Consider the following 13368-nt stretch of genomic DNA (forward strand, 5'->3'; position numbering starts at 1 on the left):
ACGCGTGAGTCCATGGTGCTATCAATGCCATCCACATGAGCTTGTGTATAACGATAGCTAATGTGCACAAATATAGCAACCTGCAATATGGGATTGAAAAAAAATATGACTATTGAAATAATTCAATATAATGAGGCGGGGGAAAAATCAATACTCAATCACACGTCACCTGTTCGGAGAAATAATACTCCGATTGGATCTCATGCTGTGGTGCAAAGGTGTTATTCTCCGCAAAGTTCACCACTGAGACAACCACCCCTATAGGAAATGTCCTCAAACATGCATGGAACTGATGATCCTCCCATTTTGCAGTGTGCGAGTGGCGTATGTAGCAGTACAGCTTCCCTCGAAAACTATCAATGAATACAACACGTGGTGTCTCCTTCCCCACAAGCTGCAACCTCCTCGACTGTGCACCACCATCTAATGTCAAGGTACTGTACTCATATTGCTGCCAACGAACCATCTGCACATCACAAGTATCTAGTGCAACTCGTGGCACTCTAGCAAAGTCACCACACAAAGTACACCTGCATTCCACACAATCAAGGGAGTGGAATAAAGCATCACCATCTCGTGTACACAATATGGAATGAATGAAGTCGTGAGGGCTAGTAGGAACCACTCCCCTATGACCATCAAGGGAACGGAATACGTCATACATCAATCCAAAATCCACATGGTAGTGACAACAGCATGTGTCACACTCCTGAGAGCATTGCACAAACCATGGCCTGCATCGCTCAAATGATCTCTACCCAATCCTGAACTTTGGGTGTGCCTCTACAAACTGAGTGTACAACTCAGTTTGGGTACGCTCCAAAAAACATGCACCATGCTCAATGTACACACTGCGTGACCCCCTCTTCTGCAATGCCTTCTTGAACACCTTCTTGAACACTGGGGATGCTCTGCAATGCTCCTCCCAAAACTGTTGTATGAAGGACCTCGTGGAATTATCCAACAATTGATTGCTGCGAGGTGCACGACCACTCGAACCCCAAAGAGCATCAGTCTCACTATCCTCTAGACTTTGCCTCCTAATCATGCCTGCTCGCAATGTGCGCGGTGCAATCTGAAGAAGACGTGAAGCGGTACGCACATGGCCTATCATATGAGGTCTACTAATGGCAGCCACAATAGCACGGCGTGCTGCCAAGGCATCACTGGAGAAGCATAGGAATGTCGAACACTGCTAAGGACCTCGCTACATACAACCCTATCTCTACGTGCACCAAGACCAGCAAGCCTCCTACACTCTACCAAGTCAAGGTGATCAATCAGGGACGTGAGAAGAGAAGACTGCGAAGCTGGCATGAGGTCACAAAAAAAAGATTGCACAATCTTGCTAGTACGAGGACGAATAGTGGACTTCGGCAAGTCACGTCGTGAAGCAACACTACTGTTGCAAGGTGGGGCAAGGGGATCAATGGGAGATGGTAGGGTGGACGGGGGAAGGGAGGCGCCAAGGGGAATGGGGGGAGGGGGAGGGGGAGGGGGAGGGGGGAGGGTGGAGGGGGAAGAGGTATAGGTGGAGGCCAAAATGTAGGTGGCTAGGGGAAGGGCGGAGGCTAGAGGTAGGGGAGCGGATGAGGATGGGGGGACAATGGAGGTGGGGGTGGGGGTGGGGGTGGAGGTGGAGGTGGAGGTGGGATGTAGAGGTAGAGGTGGAGGTGGATCGGTGGTGGCAGTGCGAGCTCTAGCTCTAGAGGCTCTCTTGCACTCACGAGCCTTCCGCTTGCGCTCCTCGTCAATGAGATTTGGGGGGGGTTCCTACATCTTTCACGTCTACTAGCTCTACGGCTTTGAGAACCCATTCTCAATGAAAGTAGGGTAGAAGGTGTGACAAAGTGATGAGGAGGCAAGAATGGCTAAGAATGGGTGAAATGAACCAAAACGTGGTGTCTTATAGAGAGCCTCAACTCATCCACTAGATTGCTCTTCATTATTATTGGTGGAGAAGGTGCTAAGATTGAAACTAATTGGCTGGAATCCAACGTTAATTTCGAATATTTGCATCATTTGATTTTATTCCAGTTTTGTACCTACAAATACCTCAATCAACGTATGCTATGCCCAGGTCATATACCTCGATCGAGGTATTCAATGCCTCACACAGGTATAAACCTCGATCGAGGTACATACCCCTCGGTCATAGCACATGCCTCAATCGAGGTATTCGGTGCCTCAAGCAGGTCATATACCTCGATCGAGGTATTCTATGCCTCACACATCGTGAATGTATACATGTGGCTGATGTGGCACCATGCATGGTCATGATGTGGCAATATAGTCTCTTCCATGATGTGGAAAGGTGATGTGGCATGATGAGTTGCCATTCATGAGGTGGTAGATTGACATGGCAAATTGAGGTGGATGGATTGGTGACGTGGTAAGGTTGACGAGGTATGCCAAGGTGGCAAGGTGTGATGACATGGCTCCAGGAGTTCCTATGATGTGGAATGATGAGGTGGCACATGTGGCAAAACGTGTGGCAATGTAAGGTGACATGGCAAGGAGTGATGTCACATCTCCTTGATGACATGGCACCACGTGGTCTAACAACGTGGCATGGTTGCAAGGCAAAAATAGATGACTCAGCCTTCTGCATGGGTAGCATGCACACTCCAAAGGCTTGCCACTAGGGTCAGTGATGCTCCTAGCCTACCTCACCAAGCCTAATACCAAGCCTACCTTGTCTTGGTATTAGGCTTGGGTGGCCCTTTTTTCCCCACAAAAGGGAGATTTCACTCTTGAAGGCCATATTGTATGTTTCCCTTACTCAAATTTAATCAAAATTTTTTCCTCTTATTCATCATGTAGAGGACTAAAAATATTGACATTTTTGAAATGTTTGGTCATGTTTGAGAATTACTAGATTTATTTTTAATATTCTTTGTTGATCCTCTAAGGAGTAAAAGAAAAAATTAAACTTCAATCTTCCTAAATCTAACCGTTGGATTTGGGATTTGATGATTCAACCACACACCCTTATGTGCCTACTAACCTTCCACCAAATTGGATTTGCTTAATTATTCAAAATACTAAAAAAACGTGGTGTGCTACTAAAATGCATGTATTTTATGACTTTATTTATTATAAATAATTATTTATAATTAGATAAATCATTTAAAAAATTACCAATAAATCAAGTTAAGCTCTACATAATGCAAAGAGACCACTTACAAAGTTTCAATAACATTTAATCTAAAATGAGTGAGAAATTTAGAATTTAATATGACACTCTCTGTTCGTGACAAACGTGTGACCACCGTGGAACCATGCCGTGTGACACAAAGAAATTTTGTGTGTGCATCAAATTTTCGATCAGACTATACGATTGTGTGCACAATAGCAAGTGTGATGTTGTGTCAAAAGACTTCAAAGACTAGATCCATAGGGAAGTAGGTGAGATTGGCATTTTTGTGTGCTAAAAAGCTTGTTTTTCCACCTCCTAAGGATTGGGGAGTGAACAAAAAGTGGACACCCTTAGCTTGCTACTTCCCACCAAGGCTTACAGGAATCGAACCACGAAAAATGTTTCTAGACAGATTCAAGTAGGTGATGCCAATTAAAGAACCTAAACCAGAAGGGATGTCGCCATCTAGAAGATTCCCTGACAAATCCAGGGATGCCATGGTTCCAGAGATATACAAGTACTGTAAAAAATTGCCTTTTCCAAAAATTGTCAAATTGTCTAGGTAGAGACCTTCGGAACCATTCAAGTGCAAGGCAAGGTTAGGATTCTGGAAGGCCGGTAGATTAATTCTTTGCAGAAGACTTCCTGAGAATTGATTGTCAGAAAGATGAATCACTTGGAGCAGTGGAGAAAAATTGAAAGCTATGTGTCCAGTTAGGGAGTTGTTTTGCATCATGAGGACGTGGAGGGATGGCAATTTACTGAGGACCACTGGCAATGTCCCTGATAGGGTGTTGCTGGCTAGGTTGAGAACGGCAAAATTGGAACAATCTCCAAGTACGCAAGGAAGACCACCACTGAAAGCATTCCCTGACCACCACCGAAAGCATTCTCTGACTAGTCCCCCACATTGCATGTTCATATTGTAGCTACTCATGAGGCTCAATCAAGTTGGTGCATGATGAGCCTCTGAGAGCCTTCGTGGTACTCTAGCTCGCTCGCTCAATGTTGTAGCCCGATTTTCAATATTCTATCCATTTGCTATGCAGCTTGCCTATTGCAACCATATGTTATGCTCGAAATGAGTCTGGTGTGCTTTGCCTTTAATTTTCATGAGAGCCCGAAAATAAGGAAAGGAGGGGAAGGCAAGGAGACAAGGAGGCCTTAGGAGACACAACAAAGTATATTCAAGATATTGTATGCTTTTGTGGTTAATAACTTGTTCTTGCATGCTTAATAAATTTTCCTTGTATGCTTTTGTTGTCCAGCTAGTCTCCTCAAGCCCCATCATCTCGTCAAGTGCAGCTTCAATTAGCAGCATCACGATCAAGCTTCGGGTATTTTTTATTTTGAAGCCTCTTGGGCTTTCTTTGTATGCATTGAAGTAATGCTGGGACTTAATTGACCTTGTAAGTCTATTCTATGCCATGCGATGACTTCTTTTTTTAAATGCATTTTTGTCACATTGGCAGGATGGTAAAAATAAAAACTTTTGAGAGGAGGAGGAGAGGTGGAAGAGGAGAACGAGGAGGCAGGAGAGGTGGAAGGACAAGTAGCAAGAGAATTTTGCAAGTGGAATCTACACCAAATTTAGAGATTCAAAAAGAGGTTGAAATTGGAGTTGAAGAGGATAAGGAGATGGAAGACTTTGAAGACACTACTATAATTGTGGAGGAAGAGAAAGAAAGAGGATAAACAACTGGATGAGGAGTTTGAGCAAGAGTTTCTTGCTGCACTTGATATTGGCCAGGGGAAGGATGTTATTGAATCTCTTGCAATCAATCCTGGAAAGATTGCTCCCTTGATCCCATTATGTCATTGTGTTGTAAACACAAGAGTGAGAGGCCTATGAACTGATATGGATAGCCTAAAGCAAGCTCTAGAGGCAGCAAAATATATTCAATAGAAAGGAATGTTTATTTTATCTACAACACTTCCGAATGGTGTTTCACAAGAGGTGACAGATGAAATTGAACAATCATGGGATTCTTGTTGGAGGGATGTAAATGTAGAATTTGAGGCACAGATTGTTGATGATGTTGACTGGTCATTTTTGTCTCGAAAGATGTTTTTTGTGTGGGACGGGAATCACCATACGGTTGCATGGATGTCTCTAATTGAAGAGAAATTCAAGACATCAAAGGCATGGCATATTTGAGTTTTAGCAAGTTTTGATTACTCCAGAGAAAGAAACAGAAATGAAGCTAATAGTTGCTCTTCAAAGGTTCAATCTGTAAGTGCGATTTCTTGCTTATATGTGTTACCTTTTTTCGAGCTTTTAAGGGTTTTGTGATCAATTCTTAATATGTTTGAAGCTATATATTTTTTATTTTTCAGCCTTAAATTATTAAAACAAATCTCAAGGATTATTTGTACAACACGAAGACAATGTGTTCATGTGATGAGAATGAGTACTTATCACTTTTTTCTGAGGAAGAAAAAAAGACACTTGAAAAGCATAGGGCAAATGAAAGTAGTAAAGGATCAAGTACTTGGTATCCTTTGACATCTCTGATGCTAGGGAGAATGGTATTTGCAGTAAGTTTCATACCATTTGTCATGGATATCTTTTGAATTAGAACTAACTAATTCATTGTACTCATTCATTTCTTTGGAATATATTTTAGCCACTATACAAGCAAGATTATGAGGCAAAGCTAATTATGGGATGCCAAAAGCTGATAGAGAATTCATAAAGCGGATGACAAAAGAGGCATGGATGGATCAATTGCTTTGTGAATCTGACAGGTTACTCTCTCAGGTCTTGGTTGCTAGTTAGCAAGCTAGCTTTGTGCTTCCTCAAGATCCTACGTTGAGAGAGTATTTTGGGGAAATACAAGCAATGAACAGACTTGAACTTTATGAAGATTTAAAGGATTCAATGATTGTTGCTACAGCTGCAATAGGACAAATGGAGATGACGAGGGCATCTCGACGATTGGTATTTAGGTAAGCAATACATGTTTTTTCCTTTTCAATTAAAAATCCATCCTTAAGTATTTCGCTTTTGTACTAAGACTCTTATTGTATGCCGATTCTTGCAATCCTTAAAAGCTGTTGGTAAGATTGAAAAATTATTGCCCATATGCGAGTATGGACAAAAATTTAGGACTTAAAATTCTATATGTACTCTACAAACATGATAGAAAAAGAAGGGAAGCAAGTGCTCTCTGAGTGGGAGAGAAAGAACTGCCCATGGTGGCTCGATATGAAAAAAGGATGTTGCATTGAGGAGGAGGTAGAGCTGTACACACATCATAAAAAGGGAGAAATGGGTTCATCAAGCTCAAATTCAGTCCATGAGGATGATGCAGTCATTGAGGTTCAAAAAACACTTGAGAAGATGACTAAAAAGGACAAGGATTCAAGTATGGACTTAAAGAAGGGTGGTAGGCCACCAAAAAATCCTACTACTTATAATGGTAAGTTCTTTTGATCTTTTTTCAAGTTGTTATTTGTTTGTGTAACATATGTTGTTATCAATTTGTGTCTTTATATATGTGGTGTGGGTACAGATGTGCAGGTACTGCAGTCTACACCCATTTTGAAAGGATGTAAATGGAAAGATAGGTCCGTCCACTTTTTGTACATTCCATTGACCTCTCTAACTTTGAATTGGAGTGGTACATGTGATGCTTCACATTGCAAGGTTTGGTGCTATGATTATGTCGAGTTTGGGAAGCAATTGTCTGTCTCAAACTTCACACAAGCCTATATAGACATGAAGGAATACTTTGTGGGTCTTGGAGGTGAAAGAAAAACAAGAAATGGTAAGAGTGTTGCTTGGACTACAAATTTTGTCATTCTTGATCTACCTACATAGCTAGAAGCTCTTGGAAAAGAGGATTCCACATCTCCATCTTGGAATTTATTAACAAAGGACCATGTATGCTACTCCTTGCTAGTAGCGGCCATAGTTGTTTCAGATTATGGCTAGATCCTAGTTATGTGTGCTCCTCATGTTCTTCATTTGGTTGAGCATTATGCTAGGATCAGTAGATTGGAGGTTGCATGTCGAATGTACATGCAATGCTTGGATGCATATTGTACAATCAAAGTTGGTGGTATTGATCATAAGGTGAGACAATTGTCTTACAATGACCTGTTGAAAGAATTTATGCTCTTGTATAATGAAATTGATTGTAATAAGTATAAGTTTAATTCTTTTCTTGTCTTTAAGTGGATGTTGTGGTTTTATGCCTTCTTCATCGAGCTAGTATGTCTTGTGTTTGTAATCCTAGAAATGCTTCTGTGGTTGGTACCAAATTGGGCATTGCTTTTGGAAGTAGTTTGTTTCATCATTATTTACCAACAAGTGAGTAGACTATAAAACATGGAGAGAGTATTCCATGGAGAGGTGCATTGGAGAAGGCTCCATGCATGATGTTGTACTTCTTGGAGTTCTTGTGTCCAATTTCTGGACATGTGGTGGACTTAGGTTCTGGGACTGGGGTTCTATGCAAAAAGCATGCATGCATTTTGGGAGAGCATGCTTATCTATTGAGAATGATCTTGACATTTGCAATTCTATATTGCAACCATTTTTGGATGGACAGAAAGGAAAGGGAAACGTGTTAAGCAATTATGGGACTCTAAATGATTCCGAAGATCTATGTGGAAATGGTTGTTAATCTTCTAGACAACTAGTAAGTATGTTACTCTCGTGTTTTATCTTTTTAAACCTATTTGTTGGAGAATATTATTATCAATGAGGCATTGATATTGATTGATCTATTTTAGCTTTTTACCTTCTTATGCAGGTGCTATGGCTGAGATGATGTGTAATGACATTGCATTCAATGCCCCCATCAAAGAGAGAAGGCATCATCGCAATATTTATGTGGATAACATCAGTAGAGAAGATTGAGTCTGGTGATTTGACATGAGTTTTTCCCTTCAAACAATTCATTTTGCTTGTGATGTCCTAGTATTGAACATGCATAACTTTTGTGGTGTCTTGCACCTATTTCATTTACTAGAGATGTAGTAATCATATTGAAGAACTATTATTACATCATTTTAGTACCCACCATGAATATTAATCTTAATATCACATATTCAATTTTGAGCATGTTGGTTTCATAAAACTTTTTCTATTTGCTAGAGATGTGACAATCATGTCATATCTTAGTTAAGGTTGGCATGTCAAAACTATGAGTTGTGTACAAATTATCATCATGGTGAATTGAATCTTAAAGTATCTCCTTGATGCAACTAATAAATGTTTCGGCATAGATGCATGCAAAATTTCACCCTAAATTCTTCACCACGTGACTTGCAATCATTTCATCGATAAATCACTATCTATCATGATAGTATGAATGATGGATGATATAGGTGGAGGGTGTTGAAATGAAGTAGACATGAAAAGTAGTTTTGTGAATAAAGGGATCTTATAAGCCCTAGATACTATTGGAAAGAAATGTAATTAAATGTATATAGCATCTTTGTGGGGTAGTTTTATGACTAAAGGGTGTGTGATGTTAGCGGCATCTTTGTGGGGTAGAAATGTATATAGTATCTTCTTGGGGTAGTTTTATGACTAAATGGTGTGTGATGTTATGATAAAATTGTCTATGAAATCACAATATAGGCCATGCTCAAAAAAATGTGCTCAGACCAAGACGCTCAGAGAGAAGATGTACCCTTTGGAAGAAAACTTTTGTAATGATACATGATGTGAGAGTTTTAGGAAATTTTACAATTTTATAGCTTTTATGGAATGTATTCATTTTTGTATTCCCCTTGTATTACCTTGTTTTGAAGGGAAATTTTGTAATAAAAGATATGCTCTACAAAATTTTCTTTTTGAAAACACAGCATCGAGGCCTAACAACTATACCAGAATTGTCAAATACTTTCAAGTTTAGTCTAGACTCGATGGCTATACCAATGCACTATTTTTTATCAACATATTGATGTTTCTAGTGACATTAAAAAAAAATCCCAGCGTATTTTTTGTCAAAATATGTGTCAAACACTAGTCAATAACCTGTAGTGAGTCTAGGCTAGCTCGCAAGCATGTAGATGCTAAGGTTGAGAATTCACACTCCTATGCATAAAGTGCATACATGTCACATTTCAAGGCATAGTTTGAGGTTGAGTTGTGTTGACAAATGGGTGACAAACTTGGCGCTTGCATTTGGCAAGGAAACTATTTTACATGGCTTGGTGCCACACAAGTCCAAGTCTTAGAGTTTAAGCTCCTTAGCCTTCAGGCATTAAGTTTGGCCTTGTACAAGCCCATGACTTATGGTAGTACCATGGAATTTGGTTGGGGTTGGCTTTACATAGGCTTTGAACAATGCAAAGGAGGAATTGACCTTGAAGATAGAGTCAAACACAAAAAATTAGGAAGTTGAAGGGGGATTTTGATGTATCTAACTCCTCCTATGCAGAATCAAAGAAGAACACTTCAAACTTAAGCATGGAGAAGGAGGATTTATTGATAGAATCAACTCTTGTCAAAACTCATATAGACTAGGAGTGCAAGATAACATGGTACTCTCTTAATGAACAAAGGTAGAATGTTCAAGAGCCATGGGACTCCATGTTTAGAGCTCTGTAGGTACAAAAAGGCTTCAAAGAAACAAGATCTAGTGAATGCACTATAGTTTAAAGTACTTCAGAAGTAAGTATCCATGGCTTAAAAAATATCAGACTTCCCTTATCTATGGAGAGAACAAGGATTAAACCATAAGATTTGATACCATGTTGAGAAATTGGGAGAGAGAAGGATGTAGCCACCATTAGTCTAGGATACTATACATATGCCCACTTCTTTTATTCAACATGAAGGAGACTACAATGCTATAAAGACAACCTTAACTTAGATGAGGGCCTAATCTTTTAGTCTCTATAGACTCAGCCTATGCATAAATCTTGCATAAAGTTGCATTTCCTATGCTACTCTTTATAGATTTTATGCAATCTACATCCTCAAGAGAAGGGATGAGGGATCAGATGGGAGATGGAAAGAGAGGGGATGGGAAGGGATACAGGAAGAGGAGGTGATTGGGAAACTGGAGGGAATCAAGGAAAGGGACCCAAAAGGGGTTGAGGGAAATGGGATCATGGAAAGCGGCATGGAAAGGAGATGGTGGGTTGCTCATTTCTATTTTTTACTCACCCAAATTATCGATGAGTTCATCTTTGAGCATTCTCAAGAATTACAAATTTATATTAGTATTTTAGCAACTAAGGGGATATTTTAAGAAGACCTACCATAAATACTAACCAATGGGACCTCTTGTAGTAAAATATATTAATTCATAGTCAAATTAAAACAAGTCTATGGTTGAAACCCACATAAATTTGAAATGAGTTACTATAGAAAGATATTAAAATAGTGGCAAGGTAAATTTCCAACAAGAGAAGAATTAAAGTTATGTAAGATAGGAGGGTGTTAGGGACCCACAAAGCCTTTAGAAGGCATAAAAGATCTAGAGATTTATATGAGAGAGAGAGAGAGAGAGAGGGAGGGAGAGAGAGAGAGAGAGAGAGAGAGAGAGAGAGAGAGAGAGAGAGAGACACAGAGAGAGAGAGAGAGAGAGAGAGAGAGAGAGAGAGAGAGAGAGATGTAAGGGGTTGCTTATGTCTATGAGGCATTGTTTAATTAAGCTAGGAGAGGTATTAGGGACCCATAAGGTGTACACTATTTAGAGAATTAAGAGAGAATCTAAGATGGCAATGTAAGGCATTGTTTATGTTTATGCTATTTGTGTCCTCAATTCTATGTTGCTTGGGCTCCCTACATTTACGTCACTTGGGAAAATAAAAATTCCATCCATAAATATGGTATCATAGATGGGAAAAGAAAATCAAGAGACGATACAATGTCTTTGTTATGTTTCTATAAACCTTTTTGAACGCTTTCATATCGACTCATTATAAGAATTTTACCCATTATTATGGCTTTCTTGCATCATCATGGGTCCCCAAGAGGCACACTATTGGCTATTGTCTCTCTTTAGAGCTCAAAGGGTCACTAATTGAAAGCGCTATATAGCATGTGCGTTCAAGGGGTACTATTAGAACCCTTTATCTGTCAATCGTATGACTCGTGCAAATATACAATTTTACATTTTTTTTCAATACCTCAATTTTCAAAACCCAGCAATAAATATATTTTTGTTTTAAAAGAACTTGTGGTTTTTTGCTATTTAAATACCCCTTTAGTTGAACCGCGCGCTATATTTACATATGAGTGGGCCCCTAGAGCTTGAGAGCATGGCTAATAGTTCTTCTTCATTAAGTGGCAATCACGTAGATGCAATATTAACTAATATGCATGTGAATCACAATTAATAGCTTGAAAGAGGCCTCAAAGAGGCATCTCAAAATTATGTAGCCATATTATGTGGATTCAACATAAGGGATTTATAATCCAATAATTTACAAAATATACATACATAAGGGTTTTCTTAATTCACATATCATTTTTTTTTAAAAATTCGAAAGGAAAAGATATGTAGGATCCATATGTAAGTAAGGGTTTAAATACTACCCCTTGAATGTATGGTATATGTAGATGCTACTAGTAGTGCACCTTGGAATTGAACTAAGTAATATATGAGTAGGAATAGCAAAGTAAAGGGAATAGCATTTACATGAATGGTTGGGGTCAATATATATGGGTAGGAATAGCAAAGTAAAGGGAATAGCTTTTACATGAATGGCCGGGGTCAATATATATAAGAGGCTTGGTTTAATGCAGTGTCACACTAAAAGATCAAACGCAAGTTTGTGGCCTACGATTTGCAACTCATAATTGTAATTCACATTTGTGTGAATTGGACTATGGATTTGAACCCCTTTATTGGCATTCCCTGCTAAGTAGAGAGTGAGTAATATATTGTGATTTTTGTGCTTTTCCATATGTATTTCATTTTTCTACAAACAAATTCTAAGGGATGAGGGATGGGATGGGAGACGGAAAGAGAGAGGAATATGGGAAGGGGTAAGGGAAGAGGATGGAAGGTGATGGGAAATTGGAGGGAATAAAGGAAAGGGGTTGAGGGAAATGGGATAATGGAAAGCGGATGGGGGGTTCTTCATTGCTATTTTAAACTCACCCAAATTATTGTAGAGTTCATATTTGAGCATTCTCAAGGATTGCAATTTTATATTAGTATTTTAGCAACAAAGGGGAAATTTTAAGACAACCTAGCATAAATAGGAAACAATGGGACTCCTTATACTAAAATATATAGATTCATAATCAAAATATATAGATTCATAAATAGGAAACAATGGGACTCCTTATACTAAAATATATAGATTCATAATCAAAATGAAATGATTCAAGATATTCTATGGTTGGCTCATTGTAAGAATTTCACCCATATGGCTTTCTTGCATCATCATGGGTCCCCAAGAGACATAACTATTGGCTATTATCTCTCTTGAGAGCTCAGGGGGTCACTACTTGAAAACATTATATATTATGTGCATTCAAGGGGTACTATTAAAACCCTTTATTTGTCAATCGTATGGCCTGCGTAACTCTAAAATCTTATAATTTTTTGTCTATAGCTCATATAAAAAGGGCCTTCAATAAGTATAGTTTTGTTTTTAAAAAAATTGTGGCTATTTGCTATTTAAAGACCTCTTCAGTTAAACCCACATGCTATATTTACATATGGGGAAGGGATAAGGGAAGAGGATGGAAGGTGATGGGGAAACTAGAAGGAATAAAGGAAAGGGATTGAGGGAAATGAGATCATGGAAAGTACATGGGGGGTTATTCATTGTTATTTTACACTCACCCAAATTATTGTAGAGTTCATCTTTGAGCATTCTCAAGGATTGCAATTTTATATTAGTATTTTAGCAACAAAGGGGAAATTTTAAGAAGACCTAGCATAAATAGGAAACAAAGGGACTACTTATACTAAAATATATAGATTCATAGTCAAAATGAAATGATTCAAGATATTCTGTGGTTGACTCATTGTAAGAATTTCACCCATATTGCTTTCTCGCATCATCATGGGTCCCCAAGAGACACAACTATTGGCTATTATCTCTCTTGAGAGCTTGAGGGGTCACTACTTGAAAACCCTATATATCATGTGCATTCAAGGGGTACTATTAAAACCCTATATATCATGTGTGTGCAATGGGTACTACTCAAACCCTTTATCTGTCAATTGGATAACCCATGTAACTTTAAAATCTTACAATTTTTTCTCTATATCTCAATTTAAAAACCCCTTCATACTTATAGT

At 38.9% G+C, this 13368-nt stretch overlaps 1 pseudogene; it reads left to right on the forward strand.

Annotated features, from left to right (window-relative positions):
- Positions 1-6263: 6263 nt before the first annotated feature.
- LOC147897370 (uncharacterized) lies at positions 6264-8006 on the forward strand (annotated as a pseudogene).
- Positions 8007-13368: the final 5362 nt, after the last annotated feature.

The sequence above is a fragment of the Dipteris shenzhenensis genome, chromosome 10 (assembly GCF_047967505.1).
Source record: "Dipteris shenzhenensis isolate YYH24624 ecotype China chromosome 10, Dip_SZ_1.0, whole genome shotgun sequence".
In the NCBI taxonomy this organism is placed as follows: Eukaryota; Viridiplantae; Streptophyta; class Polypodiopsida; order Gleicheniales; family Dipteridaceae; genus Dipteris; species Dipteris shenzhenensis.